We start from the raw sequence: 27,384 nt of genomic DNA on the forward strand, positions 1-27,384 counted from the left end.
ACCGTCTGGGACTCGTCTGGCGACCATCGGGGACTCGCCCGGCGATGGTCAACTTTTTCCTATGAAACTTTTTTATGTGCAAATTTTTTCTATACTATGATATACAACATTATATAAATTAAATTAAAAAATAGAAAAAGAGAAATACTAATTAATTAAGCATACTTCTATACATCCATTAAAAACAGAAAATCAACATTATGCATTCTATATATATCCATACATACGCATTCATCCACTAATTGCAATATACATTGAGAAAAAACCATGTCCAACATATCCATACAATTTATTCATCCATACAAATTAAAAAAATTAACAACAACATATCCATACAATCTATCTATACATTCAGCAACACACCTCTATTAATTTCTGCCATACATTCATCAACACATATTCACACAATGTATTCATCCATACATACAAAATTTCAAACAAAGTGATGAACTATATAGCTAGGGTTCATGCATGCCATGAATTCATCCATCCATCCATCCATGAATCCATCCATCTATCCATTTGGAGAAGAGGGGGAGGAGGTGCTCACCATGGGGCGGCGACAACAAGGAGGGCTCGATCGGGGGCGGCGATCGACGAGGAGCGGGCTCGGGGGCGGCGATGCTCGGGGAGGACGGCGAGGAGGTCCGGTGACGGTCAGCGATGCTCGGGGACGGCTCGGGCCAGGGTGTCGCGGCAGCGTGCGGTGGTTCGGCGTCGGGGCAGAGGAGCGAGAGAGAAAGAAGACTGGGGAGGAAGAAGATTGAGGAAATTTTTCCAAGTCTTGCTTATATACTACGCCCTTTAGTCCCGGTTGGTGGCACCAACCGGGACTAAAGGTCTGTTTTCACCAGCCCAAAGGGCGGGAAGCGCAGACCTTTAGTCCCGGTTGGTGGCCTTTAGTCGCGGTTGGAGCCACCAACTGGGACTAAAGGTCTGGCTTCCCGTGCCAAAAGTTTAGTCCCACCTCGCTAGTTGAGAGGAGCTCGCAGCGGTTTATAAGCCCCGGCGCGGCTACCCTGTCGAGCTCCTCTCTATAGCAGGCCTGTCTGGGCCTAACAAACTGTCTTGCCAAGTGGGCCATGCGGGCCTGCGTCTTGGCCCAACTAGAAGTTCGGTTTCTAGTCGTATGCAGGCCGTGATGGCCCAGTAGGCGGGCATTTTTTTAATTTATTTATTTTCATTTTTTTATTTCTGCTTTATTTATTTTCTTTTGTTTCTGAGTTGTTTTTTGCTTTATTTAGAGTTTCTTTGTGAATCTTTTTGCTGTAGTTAAATAAATTATAAACTTTCTGTTAGTGCCAGTAGTTTTCAAATTTGAAGAGTTTAAATTTGAATTATTGAAAATTTGTGTGAATCACTAATTTGTGAATAACTTTACTTTAAAAATAGATTTTTCAGTGATTCTTTTTTCTACTGTTTAATATTAGTGTGTTTTATCATTATATTCAATTTGGTCCGAAACCCTGATACTTCGAAAGAGATTGTCCATTTTGTACACGAAGTGCATCCAGTTTTTACCGTAACCCTCTCAACATTTTAGCACATGTTATGTGGGTGAAATTATGATACCATGCCAACTTTCAACCTTTTCAGAGTTCATTTGTAGTGCTTTTCAATTTAAGGGTCATTTAGGTCAAACAAATCGGTAAATGCATGGAAAATAGCAAATGAAGTCAGAAAGGGTTGAAAAATTGATGACGTGGCTTTGAATGGTGCATACTGAACGCACAAAAATTCTGGAGTTGAAATAGGTTTAAAAAATGAAATCCCTTTGTAATAGATGAATTTTGGTCCGAAACCCTGATACTTCAAAAGAGATTGTCCATTTTGTACACGAAGTGCATCCAGTTTTTGCCGTAACCCTCTCAACTTTTTAGCACATGCTATGTGGGTGAAATGATGATACCATGCCAACTTTCAACCTTTTCAGAGTTCATTTGTAGTGCTTTTCAATTTAAGGGTCATTTAGCTCAAATAAATCAGTAAATGCCTGGAAAATAGCAAATGAAGTCAGAAAGGGTTGAAAATTGATGACCTGGCTTTGAATGGTGCATACTAAACGCACAAAAAGTCTGGAGTTGAAATAAGTTTAAAAAATAAAATCCCTTTGTAATAGATGAGTTAATATTATAATTCTTGCTTATTGCGCTGTAACTACAAACCGGAACGAAAGGTCTTTTTCAGCAGCCGACAGGGCGGGAAGCAGAGACCTTTCGTCTCGGTTGGTGGCCCCAACCGGGATTAAAGGGGGTCCTTTAATCCCGGTTTGAGCCATGAACCGGAATTAAAGGCTGGCACGGCGAGGGGCGCAGGAAGTTTAGTCCCACCTCGCTAGTTGAGAGGGGCTCGGAGAGGTTTATAAGCCCCGATGCAGCTAACCACTCGAGCTCCTCTCACCTGCATGTTTGTAGGAGATGCCCCCAATGGGCACTAACCATGAAGATCTGATCCCCAAACGGCCTGTAGCAGATGTCGCATCGCAATGCCTCCGCCTCAATGGTGTAAGCCCCAGCGGATCCTTCTTCTTCCTCCCGGGGCTCGTTTACCGGCCTACACCAATGAGGAAGAAGAAGAATCCGCTAGGGCTTACACCATTGAGGCAGAGGCATTGCGATGCGACATCTGCTACAGGCCATTTGGGGATCAGATCTTCATGGTTAGTGCCCATGGACAATCTTCATCACAATGCTTCAGAAAGCTTGCTCACATCATACTAAATATTCTTACACACAAACCATACTTAAACAGGGACATAATAGAAATAATAGTTCAGATATCCATTACAGAAAGTACTGCATAATTGAAGATACCAAAGAATCCGTGTACCGGTTATCTCTACAAAATTCTACAAAATTCCTCACTAGAGAAGGAAGTGATGACAGTGAAGGCCGGTCACATCCTAGAGTGGGATCTTTGGGTATAAATCTTTTTCTTCGAGTGTGTCCCTTTGTGCCGTAACCATGGAGAATCTTCATCATTTAACAGGATGCTTGGGTCAGTCTTCACTGTGAAGGGAGGGATTTCATGGAACTTTTCATAATCTTCTGACATGTCTGTCTTGTCCTCCACTCCCACGATGTTTCTTTTCCCTGAAAGAACTATGTGGCGCTTTGGCTCATCATATGATGTATTCGCATCCTTATCTTTTCTTTTTCTAGGTTTGCTAGACATGTCCTTCACATAGAAAACCTGAGCCACATCATTTGCTAGGACGAATGAGTCGTCTGTGTACCCAAGATTGTTGAGATCCACTGTTATGTCATTTTGTACTGTGGGTCCACCTGTACCCCGCCTCCAGTCATATTGACCCATTTGCATCAGGTCCATAGTCAAGTTTCCATATCTCCTCTATGTAACCATAATATGTGTCCTGAAAGTTGGTTGCATCATAACGGACACCACTGTTTTGGTTGGTGCTCTTTTTATCTTGGGCAATCATGTAAAATGTATTCCCATTTATCTCGTACCCTTTGAAAGTCATTATATTCGAAGATGGTGACTGGGACAGCAAGTACAGATCATCTTCAACAGCGTCGTCATGCATGAGACGTGTCTGCAACCAACCGGGGAAAGTCCCCGTTTGTTCACGTGTAATCCAGTCTTTAGACTGCTCCGGGTGTTTGGAGCATAGAATATTGTTGTGTTCCTCCATATACGGAGCCACCAAGGAGGAATTTTGTAGAACTTTTTAGTGTGCTTGCGCCCAAGAACTCCCGTCCATAGATATTATTGCTTTCGGTCCTAGCGTGCCTTTTCCATGCAGTCTTCCCTCATGCCGCGATTCAGGAAGACCAATCGGCTTAAGGTCGGGAATAAAGTCAACACAAAACTCAATGACCTCCTCATTTTCATTGCCCTTGGAGATGGTTCCTTCTGGCCTAGCACGGTTATGAACATATTTCTTTAAGACTCCCATGAACCTCTCAAAGGGGAACATATTGTGTAGAGATACAAGACCCAGAATGGCAATCTCTTCGACCTGGTGAACTAGGACGTGCGTCATGATATTGAAGAAGGATGGTGGGAACACCAACTCGAAACTGACAAGACATTGCACCAAATCATTCTCTAACCTTGGCAGGCTTTCTGGATCGATTACCTTCTGAGAGATTGCATTGAGGAATGAACATAGCTTCACAATGGCTAATCGAACATTTTTTGGTAGAAGCCCCCTCAATGCAACCGGAAGCAGTTACGTCATAATCACGTGGCAGTCATGAGACTTTAGGTTCTGGAACTTTTTCTCTGCCATATTTATTATTCCCTTTATATTCGACGAGAAGCCAGACGAGACCTTCATACTGAGCAGGCATTCAAAGAAGATTTCCTTCTCTTCTTTGGTAAGAGCGTAGCTGGCACGACCCTGATGCATGATGTCTTCTCCGTGCATACGTTGATGGTCCTCCCATGCCTCTGGTGTATCTTTTGTCTTCACATACACTCCCAAGAAGCCTAGCAGGTTCACACAAAGATTCTTCGTCACGTGCATCACGTCGATTGCAGAGCGAACCTCTGAGTCTTTCCAATAGGGTAGGTCCCAAAATATAGATTTCTTCATCCACATGGGTGCGCGTCCGTGAGCGTCATTCAGAACAGATTGTCCGCCAGGACCCTTACCAAAGATTACTTTTAAATCCTTGACCATATCAAGTATATCATCACCAGTACGGTGGCGAGGCTTCTTCCGGTCATCTGCCTCACCTTTGAAATGCTTGCCTTTCTTTCTTACGGCATGCCTTCTCATAAGAAATCGAGGATGTCCCAGGTACACATTCTTCTTGCAGTTATCCAAATATATACTGTCGGTGTCATCTAAACAGTGCGTGCATGCGTGGTATCCCTTGCTTGTCTGTCCAGAAAGGTTGCTGAGAGCAGGCCAATCATTGATGGTTATAAACAGCAATGCATGTAGGTCAAATTCCTCCAATGTGTGCTCATCCCACGCACGTACACCTTTTCCATTCCACAGTTGTAAGAGTTCTTCAACTAATGGCCTTAGGTACACATCAATGTCATTGCCGGGTTGCTTAGGGCCTTGGATAAGCACTGGCATCATAATGAACTTCCGCTTCATGCACAACCAAGGAGGAAGGTTATACATACATAGAGTCACTGGCCAGGTGCTATGATTGCTGCTCTGCTCCCCAAAAGGATTAATGCCATCTGCACTTAGACCAAACCATACGTTCCTTGCATCATCTGCAAAGTCCTTCCAAATTCTCTCGATTTTTCTCCACTGCGACCCGTCGCGGGTGCTCTCAGCTTCCCGTCTTTTTTACGGTCTTCTTTGTGCCATCGCATATTCTTGGCATGCTCTTTGTTTTGGAACAAACGTTTCAACCGTGGTATTATAGGAGCATACCACATCACCTTGGTAGGAATCTTCTTCCTGGGGCGCTCGCCCTCAACATCACCAGGGTCACCGCATCTGATCTTATAGCGCAATGCACCGCATACCGGGCATGCATTCCGTTCCTCGTACTCACCGTGGTAGAGGATGTAGTCATTAGGGCATGCATGTATCTTCTGCACCTCTAATCCTAGAGGGCAGACAGCCTTCTTTGCTTCGTATGTACTGTCGGGCAATTCGTTGTCCTTTGGAAGCATCTTCTGTAACATTATCAGCAACTTTTCAAAGGCCTTGTCAGGTATACCATTCTCTGCCTTCCATTGCAGCAATTCCAGTGTGGTGCCCAGTTTTTTCTTGCCATCTTCGCAATTTGGGTACAACAATTTATTGTGATCCTCTAACATGTGCTTCAACTTCTGCTTCTCCTTTTCACTTGCACAGTTTCTTGTTGCATCGGCAATGGCCCGACCAAAATCATCAGCAGGCTCAGCTGATGCCTCTTCTTCAGCTTCTTCCCGCATTGCCGGCTCAGCTTCTTCCCCCATTATTGCTGTACCATCGTATTCGGGGAACCCATGGCCAGGATAGATGTCGTCATCCTCTTCTTCTTCATTCTCTTCCATTAGGACCCCTCTTTCTCCGTGCTTGGTCCAAACATTATAGTGTGGCATGAAACCGGACTCAAATAGGTGGACGTGAATGGTTCTTGAGTTAGAGTAATTTCGATCATTCTTACAGCCAGCACATGGACAATACATAAAACCATCCGCCCGCTTGTTTGCCTTAGTCGCGTCCAGAAAAGTACCCACGCCAGTAATGAACTGGGGAGAGCATCGGTCATCGTACACCCATTGCCGTTTCATCTTCATCACACAACACCGAAAAGACCAAATTAATACAAGTTCATACATAAAGTTCATACACACTTGTTCTCATAAAACAACATACAAAACTCTAGCTAAAGCATTTAAATGCAACAACAAATGCGATCAAGATCGCAACTAAGGTAACAATTGATCCAACAGCATAGTGATACCAAGCCTCACTAGCAATGGCATATTTTCTAAATTTTCTAATCTTCAAGCGCATTGCATCCACCTTGATCTTGTGATCATCGACGACATCGGCAACATACAACTCCGGTGTCATCTTCTCTTTTTCAATTCTTTTCAAAAAAAATTCAAATACTCGTTTTCTTTTTCAACTAAATATAACTTCTCGACAAGAGGGTCGGTTGTAATTTCCCGTTCACATACCTCCTAGATAAAAATATCTATGTCAACTTGATGGGCATAATTCATTGTCACAAACACGAAATGAAACAAATTAAATAGTTACAAAAGATAATATACCACATCTGAATCATAAGACGAACGAGGGCCGACGGGGACGGATTTCAAAACCATGGCACTATATATCTCTACTCCTAATGGACGACTTGGTGAATAGTCCGCGCGGTTAATTTTCGCTGGTTTATTTTCGTCATACTCCCACCGCCGTTTTTTTCGTCATCGACGTTTTTTTCGTCATCGCACCACCTCTGCCTTACTCGATCGAAAAAAACCGGTGCAAACAAAACCCCTCTCCGCCACCGCCCGACACAGCAGATCGATCTCCGCCGCCGCCCGATCGCACGCCTGAACCACCCCTACGCCCAGACCGCGGCGGATCCATCCCTGTGACGCGCCGCGGCGGATCCCACCAGCGGCCTCGATCTGGGATCGCCAGGGACGCCGCCGCCGTCGCCGCGGATCCCACGGACGCCGCCGCCGCCGCCATCGCGGATCCCACGCCCGCCACCGCCGCTGCGGATCCCACGGACGCCGCCTCCGCGGATCCCACGGCGCCACCCCCGCCGCCACCTCGCCACCGCTGGTTGCCATGGCGCGGCGTCACCCCGCCGCCACCTCAGCCAAGCGTCGCGCCGCCCCTCCAAACCCTAGCCCGCCCGCCGACGGATCGCTTTCGCTCCTCCACGCGGCGACCTCCGCCTCTTCAAGAGTACGTGGGTGATTCCGGGCGGGTTTTGTTTGGATCTGGGAGGCACTGACTCTCCCGTTCGTCGCGTCGCAGGGCTGGTGAGAGATCTGGATCAGGGCAGGGGCCGTCCCAGGGAGGTGGTGGAGGCGGCCAAGGACCAAGGTCTCGTGGCGCTGCACTTCGCTGCCGGGAAGGGAAGGCCACGGGTGTGCAGGTACCTGGTCGAGGAGCTAGGGGTCGATGTGGACGCCGTCGACGATGGAGGTGCGTGCCTCTACCGTTTAATTTGCCTCTAAACTGTAAATGTGTCTGAACTGTACTCGTATATGGCTTGCGTTCAGAATTGGGCTATAGGAAACTGTATGTTGACCAGCAATTTACAACCGTCATGCTATTTTGTGAATCAGATGCATATAGACAAGTTTTAGTGTGTTTGTTCACTGAAATATCCAAAACATCTTATATTTGTCAACTGACGGAGTAGAAAACAAAGTGTTATGTTATGACATATTTATGTATTAACTTTGTACATTCTGACATGCTCTGAGAGGAAACGTCTTCATTCTGATAGGCAACGCAATCCATCCATCCTCTCTAAGCTCCTGCTGAACTATGGAAATTTTAGTTTCAGTACTATAGTTATGTATGCTTGCTGGCTGATGTAGTGTGTGTGTGTGTGTGTGTGTGTGTGTGTGTGTGTGTGTGTGTGTTTCATGTGCTTGCTGCCACTGTGTGCTGCGCTGCGTCCCTCGCCTACTTCCGCCAGGCACCGGCACCCGGCGGTGCGCTCTCCGGGACTCTGCCACTTGAAGGGGCGAGGAGGAGCTACGGATGCTAGCGATTAACAACGTTGTGCAGAAGGCAAGCGCAGGTGAGGGGTCCCATCCTCATCCCCATCCCAGTTTCTGTTTATACTATTATAAATTAGACTATATGATATGCATTAGTTGCTTCCTTTTGTAGCTGACATGCACATACACCGTCTTAGTATTACAATCCATTCTGATAATTAATCTTTTTTTAGTGATCCAGTTCAAATTTTAATACTAAGTACGAACTTCTTTTCATAATATGTGGACTATAGGACATACCATTGATACAATCCGACTGTACTCAAAATCGGCAGTGCATTGTTATGATTTTGTAATTACCCCGAAGCAAAAAAAATTTACTGTACAAAAATAACAAACAAACAAATGAATAATAAAGATTCTATTTTTGCGACGTGCTACTGTATATGTTCTCTTTTCACAAATGGTGCTTTCATTTGTTCACTTATTATACATTTTTCTTTCCAACAAAGGGAGTATTGTACTGCAATCTGAAACAATTTCTGCTCTCATTGGGAGTATATAATTCTGTTGTCATTGCATTTTGCAAGTGTTGGGTGTAATAAATGAATCGGTTGTTCACCATATCAAATTTTAAGATGAAAGTGTGTTTCTTTGTGACCTTCTTACATCAAAGACCACATGGAGTTTGAAGTCGATTTCAAATGAATGTACATCTACCGAATTTTGCTCCACAAAGAAATGAGATGAAATCATTTTAATTGGAATGCGACGAAAACATACTCTACCGCTTCATTGGATCCAACGAGCGGCCAGACCTGAACTCAATATGGCGCATCAAAACTGAGGGGAAATACAGTTTTTTCATATGGCTTCTTTCCCAAAACTGACGGCCAACTGCTGACAGACTTAAAGCTACCTGCTCTCTGTGTGACCAAGTCATTGACATTGAAGTCCCCCCCGCAAAAAAAAAAAGAAATTGAAGTCCACCTCTTCTGTCATTGCTACTTTACGATGGTTAATTATCTACCTGCAGGACACTATTTTGGATTAGCTTATATTTTTCGGGCAAAGTTGTGCATTTTATTAACATGGCAAAGTTCAGACATTGATGCAAAACAGCGATATGCCTTGATGCTCGCAGGAAACAGAAACAGAGCTACATGAGATAATTTTCAAGAAGTGTTCACTTATAATATTGAAATATGTTTTCATCAGACTATTGTCAAGAATTCTTCAAACCAGACAGTAGCTGTTGGAACAATATCTACTTGCATGACACACTTTCAGGTAGCAGCTTTGATTCATCTATATTTAAATTTTCCATTCTGGTCATTTTCCACAGATATCTTCTGCTGATTTCTTTCTTTATTACTATTGTCAAGAAGTGTTCAAATGTGGCAGTAGGTGTTGTCAAAGAAGCATATCATTTTGTGATAACTCAATAACCACCAGCATTTAGTGCATGGATTTTTTTTCTATCATTTTGTGTGAGATCAAGCTACATAAATTGACACGAGTTTTATAGGCGAAAATACACAACCATTTTTCTTGTTTTGCAGCACATTATGATTCGTTCTGAGGATGATCCCCTATAAGGAAGTTCCCGAGATGTATTGAAGTAGATTCTTTTCATTTGTTCATAATTGAATCCCAAACAGGACATTGTGATAATGGGTCTTCTCTTTGCTGGTTTTTGATAGGGCCTTGACAATTAAATTACGTTCATTTGTTTAGTTCTTCTCTGTAACTTAGGGAAACTACTATTTTATTCAGCATTTTCGCTAGACAATATCATGTTGACACATTCCAAAATGTTGGTTGCAGCAGCTTGAATTTTGATTCTGAATATCTGAGTCCCCGATATTGTCTGCCTAGGAACTATTCTCCTTAAGCAACCTAGAAACTTATTCTGCTGAGATATTTTTCGTTGATATTGAATTGTCGAATCGGAAATGTAGCATGCAAAACTTTAATGGTACTGCTGAGATATTTTTCGTTGACATTGAACAATCCAACTTCCTGTAACGCCTATATGAGGTATTTCCTGATTTTTACTTGCATTTCTTGCGGTCCGGTATGAAATATAGAGAGAAGAGAGGATCTTGTAGTGATTATTCAAAATTGTTCAAACTTTAGGTGTACAGGCTTGTGCTAATTGATTCTTCTATTTAGTCTGATAGCATTTTTTTGCAAGTGTAAAATCTGGGGAGACGTGAGGATGATTTCTTGGCAGTGGTTGCTGTGATATTTAGCAAGAAATATTGAAGCGAAGATGTATCCGTTTTTGGTGTCATAGGAGAACTTAATCTGAATGTCTGCTCTGCTAGGAAGTACTTAATCCGTTCTTGTAATTGTTGTTCTCCTGTACCAATCTGTGGGTATGGGCCTAATTCAATTGTTGGCTAAGCTAGGTTCTTCATGGATGCCAAGTTTAGTTGTTAATTAACTAGGGACATGGTAACCTTCGTTGCTGTTAAGTAGAAGTGCAGTCCTGTAGCTTTTAGTGTTGCTGGACAGGCTGGTCTGAACGTGCTAGATAGATTCAGTTAGAGGGGATTCTTTTGGTAGTGCTTTTAGAAAATGAACATGTCTATATGTGTCCAAGCAATTGAACTTGGGAGAGAGGTTAGTTCTGTAAAGAATATTCCTGTAGTTGCTTACACATGAGGATTGCAACTGCTTCTGTACCATTGGATATCCCTTGTTGCACATCACTGAAATTGGTTCAGTTAAAACTGCACTAGCTGTCAGTTTGGGCTGCAAGCTTCTAGCTAAAAAATGAGTTAGTTATGCCTAAAATTTCGAGTTGGCCTCTATATATAAGTTGTAGAACAAGTTCCAAGGTTTCTCTAAAGTACTTGTTGTGTCGTTTGGATGCACGGTTTGAGAGCAACCACCAACTTAGTTTGTTTTCTACAAAGTTATTTTCTTGGGTGCAGTAGTTTTCATATGGCAGATTAGGCCCTGTTAGAGATTGAATTGAAATGAAGCTAAAACATGAAAGTTTTAGAGGTTGTTCTATTGATACTGAAACACATGTCATTTGTTGTATTTCGTTTTGTATATTAAATCCTATGAAAACATTATAGAGGGTTCTATACTATGTTGGACAAAATTTAATGATGCGCATGGTTCGATGGATGAAGACTTACGTCATCAAATTGCTTCAACCTCGTGTGAAATTTAATGTGATAAAGTAGATATGAGCTGGGGTCTTGTGCGTAAGAGTATGTGCGACGAGTCCATCGTTGTATTGATTGTGATATATGCTTCATTAAGCATAATATTAAGTGTTAAAACTTCAATTGTGTATATACTTAGTGATGCAAATTCAAGAATTAAGTGTCCAGGCATGTTATCATTGAAGTGCTGCTGGATATTATGCTTATTTGTATTTACGGACATTAACAGAATTACTAAGACTATTTCATTATTTCCTTCGTAGAAGACTGGATAGTGTCTACAACTATTGCACATCAATGCGGCCCAAAAATTAGTCAATTCGAGGTGGATTTCACTCGTTCTCAAGGAGCACACCATTCAAAAATCAATGTTTTTCCAGGATGTTAGGAATTTCTCATCGCACAAGGAAATATGTGAGGAGAATCACTATTTTCTACCATACATCTAGCATTTTTATATTTCGGTAGATTCTATATTGTTGGGTACAACCATGGGTACAGCTTGCAGAGGTAAAAATCCCAAGCACCCCTCATGCAAAGAGAAGGGTAATCTCCTTTTTTGCGTACTGTATGCCTTCTCTACTTATTTATATTGCAATAATAATATCCTACAAGTATTCGGAATAAGAACAATGTTTTTATGATTATCTAGAATTTTCATTACTGATGTTTGTTTATTGGACTATGTGTATGTATTCAGTCTTTCGCAAAACTCAGCCACAGCTATTATTCATGTTAGCTTTTTTTGAATGTTGTTATTCATGTTAGCTTTGGAACTTCAGGTTTTGCACTCAGATATTCTTCAGGAATTGCTCATCGCACAAGGAAATATGTGAGGAGAATCACTATTTTCTGCCATATATCTAGCATTTTTCTATTTCGGTAGATTCTATATTGTTGGGTACAACCATGGGTACGGCTTGCAGAGGTAAAAAATCCCAAGCACCCCTCATGCAAAGAGAAGGGGAATCTCCTTTTTAGTTGTATTGTATACCTTCTCTACTTATTTATATTGCAATAATAATATCCCTATAAGTATTCGGAATAAGAGCAATTTTTTATGATTATCTAGAATTTTTATTACTGATGTTTGTTTATTGGACCATGTGTATGTATTCAGTCATTCACAAATATACATGTGATGTCAACTCAGCCACAGCTATTATTCATGTTAGCTTTTTCTGAATGTTGTTATTCATGTTAGCTTTGGAACTTCATGTTTTGCACTCAGATATTCTTCAAGGTAGTTCCTTGGCATCATTATGTTTTGCTGATCCAAAATTTACTATTCTCCATACTTTCATGTTTCATGTTGTTTCCAATATGGAAATCTAGAATTTTTACATCATGACATTGTGCAAAATGATTCACTTGCATGACAAATCACCTCTCATATTTGGCGAGTTGTTTCTGAAATCTGGAATCATTAAGTGTCCTTTTAGTCTTGTCCATATAAATTGCCAAATGATGCCAGCTCTGTTCGAGTGGTTTAAATTCTGAAGACTGAACTTTGTTTGCACCATGTGTACAAATCTCGATTTCACTAAAATGGGCTCCATGTGAATCTAAATAAAATGCTAAACTAAAACAATAGGCTAATTGAACTTGTGATTTTGGAAATCTTTTGGCCGAAGAAGCTTATGAAACAGCGTACTGTAAACTGGTTGGTTATTGAGAGGCCCTTTATATGTTTCTGTCCCAGGAGCATGATAGAGGTGATTATGTGGTATTTGTGTTGTTGTTTACACTAACTAGATGCAAGTGATGTGTGTTAGTCTGCTTTTCAGTTTCTTCCCCACCTTTATGTTGAAGGTATTGTTGATTAGTTGGCGAGGTTCATGGATAAGCTGTACTTCTGTCACATTTGCGGTCTATCAGTATGTGCCTTTTCCACTTAGTTGTTGGCTGGACCATATATTTATTGCATGATGAAAAGGAATTTCTATGATTGTGATTTAGACAAAATAAATAGTACACTATAAGATGGTACCTCAAAAGGGTGTGATTCACCTTTAACTTCTTTATCCACTTGTGCTTTCAGCACCGCAAAGCTCATGCAAAGACCATGAGGAGTAGCACAGATGAACGAAACAGAAACAACAATGGTCATGCAGCTTCTTGTTCCCCATGATCGTAACACGGTAGAGGCGACAAACAGTGTAACTAATGGTGGCAGTGGTGGTGTAGGGGAGGATAGCAACCATACAATCCAGGAGCCCTGATCGCAAGCTGTGCTTCTGCCATGTTATCGGTGCTGGAGCGCCGTATGAGGCGTTATCTTGATCAGTGTGTCTTGCATGCCACCCATTGCCTTGAGTCCACTGTATATTAAGGCTATAATGTTTTGTTTATTCAATGGATTCTTGACCGTCCTGTAGTTAATTCCATCCAGTAAGTAATACAGTTCGTCTAGGAAGTATTTTGGTTTGGTGTGTAGTTTTGGGCCTGCTGTGTTGCCCTATCTCTTTCTTGAAACTGGATCTGCCAGGCTACCTTCGGTCGTGATGGTTTGGCAGAGATGCAATATGTAAAATTGCTGAGCTAAGTTGGGTTTGATAATGCGATCATAAAGAAGATGCAGACGGCACTGTACATGTGTATAGTAGGCACACATTTGAATGTCCTTTAATCGCTATGTGTTACAATAGTATGCAAGTACCGAGCCCTTTTCTGCTCAAAAGGAAAATACAATTTCCACCTTGAATGGGGTGCTCCTCATGGTCTTTGCACGAGCAGTTAACTATAAAAGGAAAAGGATCGACCCTCTTTTCAGAGAAAGGGTTGTTTGCTATGAGAGAAATATCTCATACTTTTATATATTGAAAAATATACACCCTAAGGTCCCTAACAAGTCATTTAATTGTATGATAGACTGGACCGAAAATCATTGAGTTTTAACAAACAGAAGAGATGCATACAGATAATTATTCTTTATATATTTGTTGCCCATGTTAAAACAATGTGTGTTTCTGTATTTTTTTTGTAGAGTATGAGAGAGATGGAGATGTATTATGTCGATGCTAAAAAAGAATACACCAACAAAGGTGTTGAGGCGTTGAAAGAACTAAAAATTCATCAAGTTTTATATACAACAAAAGGCCCGTGGCAACGCACGGGCATTGTACTAGTGACAAATAACGTACGGGTAAGAAATTTATACAAGTAACTATCTAAATCATACAAATAAGATTTTTTATTTACAAAAAGGTTAAGAACAAGGGGCTCACCAAGGTGGTGCCGGCGACGAGACGGTGCGGGCGATCGACAGTGGTTAGGACGGGACGGGAAGGCACTAAGTTAACCACACCTACACATGCAAACTAAGAAGTTAATTTGAGCTCAAATTGCATATAAATCAAATAAACTACCACATGCATATCCCAAACTAAAACCCACAAATCACTAGCTTATAGAGCAATGCAAGAGGTAATCTAGCAATGAGAGATGAAAGGACAAAGTTGCTAACCTTTGTGAACACTTGGATGGATGGGGTGCCTCCAAATCTTGTCAAATTTTGGCAAAAATGGAGGATGAGCTCGAGCAAGGGCAAGAACAGAGGAGAGGAAAGGGGAAAACAGAGAGAGATGGCTCGGGCTGGACGAAGGGTTTATATAGGGTCTTCTTTAGTCCCGGTTGGTATAATCAACCGCGACTAAAGATGCATATCTAGTACCGGTTCGTGACACGAACCGATACTAAAGGTGCTCGTGGGGCCCCAGCCTGACATAGGCCTGCCACCACCCCTTTAGTCCCGGTTCGTGTCACGAACCGGTACTATAGGTTCAAAACGAACCGGGACTAAAGAGTGCCGCCCCACTAGCCGTTGGAACCGGCACTAGCGGTGGCATTAGTGCTGGTCCGTTTTCAAACCGGGACTAATGGGGCTCACGTAAAGTCCTTTTTCTACTAGTGGTGGTGGAGGACCTCCCGTGCTTCTGCTTGTGTCCCTGGAGCATAGGCCGGTAACTGCCCCTGTTTTGTTGGTGACGGAGGTCCAGCGCGGGGGTGCGTGGATGGCCGGCACATGGGAGTAGGGGCGATCCGGGAAGGGATGTAGGAGGCCTCCCGGCCTTACCGTCACCGAAAACTGGAGTTGCTAGGTGGGTGTGACGGTGACCTTTATCCCAGGTGGTGCGGTGTGGTGGCTGCCGCGAGGCCGGTGTCTGCAAGCGACCTTCCCATTTTTGCTTGTGGCCGGCTAGGCCACCTTCCTACCCAGGGGCATGTTTTATGGTAAAAGGAGGAGCCTTTTGCTCTTCGCCGGTGAGCGGGTCCGTGTACCATGGTGGCGGTGTGGGGTGGTCTGGGTGTGTATATAACAAATCACAATCGATGGAACTATGATAGTGTTAATTACCTTGGGAGAAAAAAAAAGCTTTCTCTCGACTCGCCCGCTCTTTCCACCATCTTCCTCTGAGCAGATTGCCTCTGCAAATTGTCAGTAGTGGCAAATACTGATTCAAGGGCATAAGCTATGAATATTGCTGCATATGCAAAATAGGAGGCAAAAAGTTACAAGATATGTCAAGGTAGAAACATAGGACATAGCCAGTTAGTATTTTCAGATCCGTGCATGTAATCCTTGAGAAGTTGAGGGAGGTATTCCAGTATCTCCCTAAATATAATTTCTTTGATGTCTTCTTTGGTAAATTTTCTTTGTTCAAACTCAAAATCAGTTTTCAAATTCATGAGCATGATGCTTCTCTCTCCACTTCCACGAGATCCTTAAAAAGAGATAAACCATGAATATATGATTTTGTAAAGTAAAAACAAATGACAGCGAATTTGACGGATCGCTATGAACCTGACGGTGACAATCAGATGCGTACCACTCGCGCACCTGCTTAACCCCCAAGCCTCGAGGGCCACCGCTCATTTGTGTGTGCCGCTGCCCTGCTCCGAAGACTACTCTTTGTCCCTGCACCGAGGTCACACACACAGCCATGCCACAGTACAACGCTGTGCCGAGGCCACACACATGACCATGCCGTCTTGCTCTTTATGTTTTTTCTCGATGCAGTCCCAGCCTCCACCCCGCCTCCCCATCTACATAGCCACGACGGGACCACACCAGCTCGCGCCGACACCCACCCAGGGGCATCATGTACACTCGGATACCCTCTGATTGCCTGCCAAATAGGTAATTCAGATCATAATGTAACTGTAGAAATTTGATGTTTCTAAACATATTACAGTTTGGTGCCTAATTATGCGGGTTGGGAAATGAAATAATGGGAGTGATTAAATAGCAGTAAGATCCCCTCACCAGTTCCAGGAACTAAAGTCCATGTCTTGTGCTCTGTGTATCAGCAGAGCATGCTTGATTTCACTTTAGCTGCTGGAGCTGAGTATCAACATCAATGTCACTCCATCTTCCTAAAAAGGTAACACTGATTCAATATAAAAAACCACTTGAGCAAGAGAATACTTCTGTTAAATTTTTTTTTTGATGTGTATAGAATGAAACCAAAACAAGTTTTAACCCTGGGCGCCAAGCCCAAGACTGTCAATCACCAATTAAGCATCAGAACAGGCAGAACCTGGTTTGGCATAAGCTTCAGTATTGAAACTCAACTACAAAATATGCAATTACTCAAGGTTTGTACCAAAATTTTAAATAGCCGGCTATAGCGGAGCTATAGCCCCGTTATAGCCTTTCAGAGCTCTCCCGCTGAAGCTATGCACTTTTAACGCCAAACTGAAAATGACGATAATAGCCCGCTATTTCCCGCTATAGCACTAAATTTGGAGCCATTCAGCCCGCTAAGCCACTATACAAATCCAACCTTCTGCATTATTTTTTGTTCTTGTTTCTGATATATATGATGCACTCGTACGAAGCTTGGTTATTTAATTGAGACACCTGATTGGTGCTCGGATTTTGATGTACGAACATATTTATATGTTAAGTATATGTGATATATTATATATGATGTCTTTTTCTATACTTATTTTCTCAATTGTTCATGATTTATGAAAAACGCTAAATGGGGCTTAGCTTCGTTATAGCTCCGCTATAGCTTTTCATAACTTCTGGCCGAGCAGCCGCTAAATCGCATAGCCCGCTATTTAAAACATTGGTTTGTACTACATCACCATATAGTAGCAATTGCTTTAAATAACAGCCAAATAAAACATGGAGCATAATTGAATAGCCTCCCAGTAAACTAATCTTATTTTTTTATTTGTGCACATCAAAGCCGATACACATATATAGGCAAGTACTTTTCACAAGAAATGAACATCTCTAGAGCCATGGACCCCCAAAAAAACTGCATAACAACAAACCTATTGTTAAACCTCCATACATACATAATTCATGCAGGATTGCTTTCTCTCTTGGGACATGGGCATTTCTTCGAGCTCCTAGAAGGCACAAATTATCCTAGGTTAATCTTGGACATACACGTTCGGTCATTTGTACTCCCTCCGTTCCTAAATATAAGCCTTTGTAGAGATCTCACTATGGCTACATACGGAGCAAAATGAGTGAATCTACACTTAAAATGCATCTACATACATCCGTATGTGGTTCATAGTGAAATCTTTACAAAGACTTATATTTAGGAACGGAGGGAGTATATTGCTGTCGTACATTACATACCCTTTCGTACCTATTACTGCTTGCTTTGGCATTCCTACAACATGGATAACCATAGATCTGTTTAAATTTAAAGACTGAAATAAAAAATCAAGGCGGCCAACTATCAAGTAGAAAGTAGATAACTGTTCTTGTCACCAATCGTGACATTCTTGTGCTACCATCATAGCAAAACGGCCATGCGGCGAATTATCAATTTAAAAGAAAGTGATATATCTTGGTATTAATTGTCAAATTTGAACTCCAACCTCTAGGGGAATTTCCTGTTGTCACATGGATACTACCAGCAGTCTAACACGATAAAATGGTCATGCAAAGCCACAACAGTAAGACAGCCGCAATTAATCAAACATATAAGAGCCATCAGTCATGTGAAGATAAAGGTGCGATGGTAGGACGATGAAGTAAGGCATCCATCTGTAGTATCTCTAAGGAGCGGTACAAGGCGTCAACCCATGAACACAGCTCATCGACGCCATGCAGCTCATAGATCTATTCTCCTGGACGAAGGAAACACACAGAATGTTCAGGCCATACACACACATATAGCTGGGAATGGGCTCTTAAGGATCTTGGCGGAGAGTGTTGCCCCTATCTGCGATGAAGCTCTAGCTCCTTGTCATTAGCCTGGGTATGAAGCTGGCGATCTTCCTCACACAAGCAGAGCTGCACGCCGGCACCACCTTGATGCGGGCCGGCCTGTTGTTGAAGTTGAGTGTGGTGGGCCAGGAACCCATCAAGGGCATGGCCTTTTTGGCCGGCTCAGGCGCAACCATGACGAGCGAGTGGTGGCCAGGGAGAAGGCGCCCTGACCACGACGGAGACAGGCGAGCCAGGGTCAAGGCGGTCAGTCGACGTGGGTGAATTGGCCGAGGCTGTCTTGAGCGTACTAAGACGTGGTGTTGATGGAGTGGGAGGCGTTCGAGAACCGACCGTGTTTGGGTAAGAGGTCCACGTCGTCCATGCCCACGGACATGATGTGCATCACCTGCCGCCGTCCGGTGCTCGCCCAATGACTCCGTCTTTATCCCGTCCAGTAGCATCAGGAGCAGACTCGTCGATGGTGTCATCACGCTAACATTCTCGTACGATGGAGGAAAACGAGAGTTGCGCGATCGGATCTCAAGCATGCCTCTTGGGCTCTTGGCTGTTCTTTGCCTGAAACAGCAGTGAGTTGTTCTTGGTATATAGAATCGCTGGACTCGGAAGCTAGGAAACAAGAGGATCAATTGGTTACATGGGACCGAGGGATTCGATCGCCGGAGAAATATGGACGGTGGGAAATTTATGCTTACGGCAAGCCATTGTAATTTTGAACTACCAAAATATGCAAGGACATGTTTAGCACGGAAGTATAACAAACCTGCTTGCCATTACCTTTGGGCCTTTGCATGCAGCTGGAGGCACGGGATGCAAGCTTGCACGTAGATACAGATCAAGGAAACAAATGGAGATGCCAGCTAGCAGCCAATTCTCTCCACCATCGTATCCTCTGGCGTTCATCAGGGTCTCCGTTCAACGAACACATCGTATCATCTGGCAGTTTTCGTGTCGCTTAGACTATAATTGCTGATACATTTTTTTTTGTAGGAGATCACTTGGCTGTATACTACTCGTGAGAGATGAGAGAAGAACTTACCTAGGTCGCCGTGGTTGATGCCCTACGTCCGGCCGCTGCTGCCTTCGATCAACGGCCGCCGCCACATAGGAGAGACGCGAGATGGAGAGTACGACATGAGAGGATGAACTTGAAGATGAGGAGGACGCCGACGGATGGCGGAGCTAGGCCGAGGACGTCAGCGTGGACGGGATCGGGAGGAGGAGGCAGGTACACAGCCCATGCAGATGGGATCTGGAGGAGAAGACTACAATTGGGAGGGCCAGGGGAGACGGCGGACAGCTCGGAAATCTCTATCTCTTCTCTCTCTCTCTCTCTCTCTCTATATATATATATATATATATATATATATATATATATATATATATATATATATATATATACACTACCTAAAAGAACCGTAAGGTTCCGTATCCCCTCTTAAGTCGCTCCCTTTCGTCCGCCCCCTCTATGCTTCCGCTTCCTTCGTTCTTCCCACCGAAAGCTCCGGAAAAGAAAACATCTCCGCTCGCCCCGTCCCAGCCGCCACCGCTCCCCTGCCCTCCCCCTCCCCACCCTACCCGCAGCCGCTCATCCGCTCCTCCCCATCTATCTCGATCCCACCGCTCCACACCCTGGAGGAGAGGCAGCGACCGACGGGATACGGCGTCGTGGCGTGAGGACGGCCCAAGCACCACCACGACAGCAACTCGCCGCTACCGTGGCATGGACTGGCGTCCCATCTCCAACTCCAAGATATGGATAAGCGCTCGTGATCCCCACTCCCCCCCCCCCTCCTAAATTCCTAGACCCCCTCCCGTCTCGATCCCGCCCACGTTTTGATCCAGAGGCTATTGCAGCACTGGCTGCTTGGCGACGGAGAGGCTCGGCATCCTGCACCACGAGAGCAGATTGGGTTTTCCTATGCTCGATTCCATTGTTGGACCGCTGGAGTGGGTACTGGGTGAGTTGGAGTTCGATTTCGTTATGGATGTGCGGCCCGTGGTAACAATTAGGGAGAGGTATTTAATCTGTCGGCTAGGATCTGCATTGGGATTTTGAGAATTAAGTGTGACCAAGCGGTGTATAGTTGTCAATCAATTCCGTGATTTGAAGTTTGCCCTTAATTAGAATCCTGAAACTCAAGAACGTGGGTTTATGTATTTTATCAGCCTAAATGAAATAAATCAGTTACTTTGCACAACCAAGTCGATATTGTGTTTAATTAGTAATTAGTGAAAAAATATTGCATACATAATTAAGAAGTTACATGAGCAGGTTCCATTGTCAAGATGAGGGCATTGGCATACAAACACAATGCTCTGAATATTCTGTTCCTTACAAGCTCGTATGTATTACATGCACCAGCAGGGAAGGAACACCGTCTGTGGAGTTACTTATGACAGTACTTTTTTGGGTCATTCAATCAGCGGACTCTGGTATAACTCCTGACAAATTCTTGAAATCTTTAGTCGTGAGTATCATTTATCTTTTACACTCTTGTTTTCCTCACTTATGTCTGTCCAGGAGTATAGTCGATCAATTTGCTTGCTTACATATCTTTACGTAGGAATTTCTGTGTTGCTGGTATTTACAACTTCATGCTATGGGGTGGGGATACAAGTGTGAAAACTTGGAGATCAATAAAGGGACAAGTTGTTTAGCATTTATCTACCCTCTCGGCAGTGATTGCATAACATGGCCGGCAGGTTCTTCGCCAGCTCTAACTCCCTGGTCTGACTAGAGATGTATATGTGCTTGGCACTTGACCCAGCTGACACATATGCCTGTGTAGATCATTGGTGTCTGCGCCATCTGCTGGTGGATGGCACAAGAGGTGTTCAAGCGAGTGAATGACATGTACTCCGTGGCGGCACAACCCTGTTTCGGGGAGAAAAGGACTGAGGCCCTATAGGTAACAACACATCATTCAGCCACGCGAAACAAACTTGTTAAGTACCTCATTGTTATACTGCACACACTTCTCGTAATACTTAGCCATAACTATAAATAGCTGCGGGATAAATTGTTCTTGTACAAACAAGGGGGTGGCTTTTCGATACACTTTGGAGAAGACCCTGCTGTTAAAGAAGATTATGATGGTACAGAGCACTCCGGAAACTAATTGGTTCTTTGTTTCATTAATTGTGATTAAGTGATTTAAGTCAAGGTTAATTAATTTAGTTTTGATCTTTAGAGATTGATCGTGATTGATTCTTTCACATAAAGACATTACTAAATAACTTGCGCCAACATGGAAAGTTCTGATCCGTTCAGATTTTTTTCGTTGTGAGAGGGTGACGCGAAAATAAACCTGTGGAGTGGTGGGAGGGAAGATGAAAAAAAACAGACGAAAGTGATGGGAAGAAAAAAATGCCGTGGACGCAATCCTATCAACTGCTCCATTAGGAGTAGATATTTTGATCTTTAGAGATTGATCGTGATTGATTCTTTCACATAAAGACATTACTAAATAACTTAAGCCAATATGAAAAGTTCTGATCCGTTCAGATTTTTTTCGTTGTGTGAGAGGGTAACGCGAAAATAAACCTGTGGGGTGGTGAAAGGGAAGACGGAAAAAAAAAACAGTCAAAAAAACGGACGAAAGTGATGAGATAAAAAAACGTAGACACAATCCTACCAACTACTCCATTAGAAGTAAAGATTAGCTGGGGATATAATGAAAGACAAACAAATAGGGCGTGGCACCTGGAGCATGGCACCACAACAAAAGGGGTCGTGGAAAAAAATATGGGCCTGAATATATCGATGTTGCGTGGTCAATATAGTTGCATGGCGCCTTTGACCAAATCGTCATGCTATCTACTCCATCCGTTCCTAAATATAAGGCTTTTTAAAGATTCTAATATAGACTATATATAAATTAAAATAAATGAATCTACACTCTAAAATATGTCTACATATATCTGTATGTAGTCCGTATTGAAATATCTAAAAAGACTTATATTTAGAAACGGAGAGTGTAGGATCTAGCGTGGCGCTCAAGATGCGCCTTTGTACTTCAGCTTCCAAAGTTTTTGTACTTTTGAGTTTCAGTGTGTTTGTACTTCAAGAACTTAATACTTTGAATTTTTTTGTACTCCAGAAGTTGTGCATTCGGAATTTTTACTTTGAATTCTTTTCGTTGGAATTGAAAAGAGAAACAGAAAAGATAAGAAGTACATGCACGTGGAAATGTACATCCAGCCTCGGTCGCTCACGTACAAGAGGGGAAAAATAAGGGAAAACGATTAGAAACAAGAGAGAATTCCTTATTTGGCCTTTTCTTAAATTTTGCTTCCCTTTTTGGCCCAAAAAACTTTTTTCTTCCATTCTTGACACTTAATCTTCATTTTGTTCCTTATGTGGCACTTGCATCCATTTTCCCATCCAGCTGATGTTAAATGGCATGCAGAAAGACAATTTTGCCCTGGGTGGTAGTATGTCAGCAAAAAAATAGATGTGAACATGAGTGGATGAAAGTGTTGCACATTTGAGAGCCCACGTTCAAATATTCATGTCCACCGCCCAACCAGACTTGTTGGAGCTCCATTCGCGAGAGTCCAGCAGCAACCAGCACCACGCACACAAGTACTGCTACGCAACAAACATGAACATGATCCTAAAAAATAAAAAATAAAAATAAGCATGCACACAGACTCAACAAGTACGCACGTATGCAAGCTGCAGCGAGCACGCACGGCAGGAAGCACATTACATGTTATATGGGATGTATCGGTGTATGGCGACATATTATTCGCAGACACGCTCATCCTGGACGTATGTGTGCTTCAGAGGAGCTAACACACTACGTGCAAAGCAAGCACAAGAAGCAAGGTTGATTGTTTTTGCCTGGAACAGTGCACGCTCGTCACCTCACACCACCGGTAGAAGCTAGCTATTAATCCATTGCATCTGTCGTCATTGTTCTTTTTATCGCGCAAAAAAAAAAAATCTGTCGTCATTGTTTCACTCATAATATAATTATTATTATTCCACCCCGCAATTTTTTTTTATGATTAGACATATAGTACTATTTTTTGTTTGTTTATTCAACAATGAGAATATATATATCACATTACCTTTGTATTTGCATGTAAATAATCTGGTCACATACTACACTAGGGGTAAAACAGTCTTTTCAGGTCAGACTTAACACCGTGTAACACCCCCAGATCTCAACCCTTTCATTAAGCTAATTAATTAGCCCTGTCATCATGGTCATCTTATTTAAATTGCATTTAGAGGATAATCCAATTTCAAATTCCAATTCAAATTGCAACTCAAATTTAAAGTGAAAATAAAAGTTGTTCAAATTTGAGGGCAAAAATGTTCATCATTTAGAAAATATTCCAAAGGCGAATTAAAATGGAAACCAACATTATTTGAAATATTAAAGTGCCCTAAAATAATTAAAACAGTACCAAAATGGTAATATTGAATCCATTTCTACCTATGCAAAAATCAAATGGATCCAAATACCCACCAAACTTTTTGAGGCAGTACCTTATATTGCAAGATAATTATTGAGGCAGGTCACATAATTTACAAAGGTCATTAAGTGGCCATACCATTTGCAAAACATAATGAATTAAAGAAAACAGAAAAGGGAAATAACAAAAAAAGGGGGGCACTGTGCTCGAGGCCCAAGCGCCACAGTGCCTGGCCTAGCCTCTCTCTCTCCCCTTCTACCTGCTCCCCACCCTCGTTGTCGCCATGGCCATGGCCGGAGCGCCTTCGCCGGCCGTTTTGCCGATGAGTGCAGCCACAGGGCGATGGGGGAGATAAGATCGAACCCCAGCCGCCCCTGGACCCCCCTGGCCACTTCCCTCTCCCTTCCTCCCTCGCTCCCCCTTCTCCACGAGCTCAGCTGAGCGCCGCCGCCGACGGCCAGGAGCCACCTCGAGCTGCGCTTGGAAGTCCAGCAGCTCCGCCGGGCTCATCCCCATCTTCTACGCCCCCAGATCGACACCGGGAGCTGCCGCATCGCCGCCATCGCCTTCTTCCCCCATCCACGGCCGCCGTCGCCATTGTTGACGGCTTGGTCATCTCCGTCCACTCCACCCCCGTACGAGCTCGCCACCGACCCCCTCTCGGTGAGCCGCGCCCAATCCCCTTTCTTTCCCCTCTATTCCGCCGTCGTAGCCGCGCGACCGAGCACACCCGAATTCCGGCGCCGTCGTTTCGGTCAACCCCAGCTGCCGCCGCTCGCTCCATCGCACGCGCGGCTCCGGGCTCGTCCGAATGAGCCCAACCGCGGCTCGATCCGCTCCCTATGCGCCATTCCCGTGCGACGCCGCTGCTTATGGCCTTCGCCGGAGAGCGCCGACGCGCGCGCTGGTTTAAAACCAGTGGGCCCCGAGGCATTAACCAGTAGATTAGGAGCTAATCAAATTACCTAGGCCTAACCACTCACTGGCAATGGGGCCCACAGCTAAATAACCCTTCAATTAAATCATCTCTCTGACATGTGGGTCCCCTGGGACATGACTGTCAACGTTGACCCAATCAACTGCTGACTGTGCAGTTGAGTGGGCCCACTGTCAGTGTCTCAGCCTCTTTCGCTGGGTACAAAAGTGGGTGCAAAAAGTATTTTGGCACTGTTCTGCATAATGCAATTTAATTAATTAAAATAATTCCAGAATTTCAGAGAAATGTTAAAACTTGTTTAATTCATAGAAATTAATCCGTGCCTCGGATGGAAAAACTTTGTATATGAAAGTTGATCAGAAAAATCCTTCAAATCCAACCGTCTCATCTTTTATCATGTCGGAACCCTCTACATAGGTGAACCCGCAACTTTTTGCCTGTTTCCGGCAGACGAATAGTGCACTCATACCGGTTAATAAATCCGACTTAAATCCTAAAATAACTAAAATGGTTTAGAAAGGTCATTAGGCAACTCTGCACTGCATCCTAGCTGTCACATGCCTCTAACACCGCAAACCTGGAACTTTTCCCCCTCCGGTCACCTGTCCGACACAGGTCCGGAACTGGGAAAAACTTTCCCGGATGGATTCCCCCTTCCCCGTTATCATGTATCACTTCGTTAGATCACCCCAGCATAGCTTATAGTCATGTCATGCTTTGTGATTGCTTTTTTTGCTGTGTATTTATATGTTTCCTCCCCCCTCTTCTCTCCGATAGACGCCGAGAGCGCTGATGATTCGGTGGACGACTACTTCACTGTAGAAGATCCACTTTTGTCTGCAAAGCAACCAGGCAAGAAAAACCCCCTTGATCATTTCGATATCGCCCATTCCATTCTCTCTTATGCTTGCATTAGAAATTGCTGCTGCTACTGTTTATCCTATTCTGATGCATAGCCTATTTATTGTAACCTGCTATTAATACTTACCTGCTATCCTAAACTGCTTAGTATAGGTTGCTCGGTGCACCATTTGTGCCCCCTCTTTTGTTCTAGTTGCCCCGCTATAGTTCTGTGTCCCGATCGATGAGATCGACGGACTGAGTCCAGCACATCATCGACACACCCCCCTAGTTGCCCGACTTCGTCGAGATAACATCGAGTGATGAGGGTGATACCTCCTAACTCACTTCAGATGATATCTCTGTAACGTAGCTAGTCGGATGTGAGTTACCGAGGGTGATTCCACCTACTCCACCTCCGATGAAGTAATGTAGCTAGTCGGATGTGAGTTACCGAGGGTGATTCCTCTTACTCCACCTCCGATGATACCTAGCCGGACGTGAGTTACCGAGGGTGATTCCTCTTACTCCACCTCCGATGATACGTTGTCGGCAACACCTCAAGTGTGAATTCTTTGAGGGTGATTCCTCCGAGTTCACCTTGAAGATTACATGGGTAGGAACCAAACGAGGGTGATTCCTCGGATTCCTTCTTGATGTGATAGACACACGGTTACTGTACTTTGTTGCAGTTACTATACTACTGATACTGGTCACAGACGGGTCGACCCCGAGGGGTACCCGCGAGAGTGGTGTGCAGACGGGTGACCGGGAGAGTACCCGCGAGATTTCCATGAGGCGCGGCCGGGCATTCTTAGCCCTTGCCGCAAGTCCTCGAGACGGGGCGACGGGACCACATTATCATGAGCACTGATCGTCACCGCGAGCTCCTAAGGTTTTACCGGGTTTGGATATGTGATTTGAGTTGGCCTGTGGCCTTTTACACGCTAACCAGCACGTGGGATAGCTATGGGCACTCTACGTCATATGTATCAGCCGAAGCTCTTCAGATGTCAGCGACTGAGCGGCGCGCGCCGGGTTGGACCAGTAAAGCAACCGCCTAGAAGTGTGGGTTGCCAGGTCTACTCACCGGCCGCACACACAACGTGCAGGAGTGCGCATGGCGATAGGTCCATGACCCCTGCGCACATAGGGTTCAGTCCAGCATGCTGGCCTCTCTGATTAGCCTAGGTGGGGCTACGACGTGTCGATCACCCGGGGCCGGACATCACCAGGAACAAGGGTTTGCGGCCGGAGGGATCGAGCGTGTTGGGTAAGTTGGTGCACCCCTGCAGGGAAGTATATATATTCGAATAGCCGTGTCCACGGTAACAGGACGCTCGGATTGTATCCCGATCTATTACTTGGATGTGAGATGAATATGATGGCTTGAGATGGATATGTTGAATCTGAGATGATTTATGATACTGCTACTACATTTATGAGTTACTGTTGTCCGATGCTGAAGTTGCTACTCTTCGATAGGACTAGGCCTTCTCTCTATTCTGGCATTTCTGCAGTCCAGTCCACATATACAGCCTTCCTTTGACAATTTTGCATACTTAGAATAGATCTGATGTAAGTCTTGCTGAGTACTTTGGATGAGTACTCACGGTTGCTTTGCTCCCCTTTTTCCTCATACTCGATTGTTGCGACCAGATGGTGGA

General features: G+C 43.8%; 2 long non-coding RNA genes across 4 annotated transcripts; one reads left to right on the forward strand and one right to left on the reverse strand.

Annotated features, from left to right (window-relative positions):
• The first annotated feature begins 7,331 nt into the window (after window positions 1–7,331).
• On the forward strand, window positions 7,332–11,019 carry LOC109783592 (uncharacterized). The gene is made up of 4 exons (XR_012200205.1): window positions 7,332–7,354; window positions 7,427–7,597; window positions 8,100–8,204; window positions 9,161–11,019. It is a non-coding gene; the product is annotated as an uncharacterized lncRNA (long non-coding RNA).
• On the reverse strand, window positions 8,701–17,799 carry LOC120976573 (uncharacterized). 3 transcript variants are annotated; one of them, XR_006671933.2, is made up of 4 exons: window positions 16,576–17,798; window positions 14,776–16,438; window positions 14,537–14,616; window positions 8,701–9,154 (listed from the first exon to the last, which is right to left on the reverse strand). It is a non-coding gene; the product is annotated as an uncharacterized lncRNA (long non-coding RNA). The 3 variants fall into 3 exon arrangements; XR_006671934.2 differs by lacking the exon at window positions 8,701–9,154 and having other exon boundaries at window positions 14,337–14,616; window positions 14,776–14,812; window positions 15,667–16,438; window positions 16,576–17,786; XR_006671932.2 differs by having other exon boundaries at window positions 14,537–16,438; window positions 16,576–17,799.
• Window positions 17,800–27,384: the final 9,585 nt, after the last annotated feature.

Source organism: Aegilops tauschii, chromosome 1 (genome assembly GCF_002575655.3).
Source record: "Aegilops tauschii subsp. strangulata cultivar AL8/78 chromosome 1, Aet v6.0, whole genome shotgun sequence".
Lineage (NCBI taxonomy): Eukaryota > Viridiplantae > Streptophyta > Magnoliopsida > Poales > Poaceae > Aegilops > Aegilops tauschii.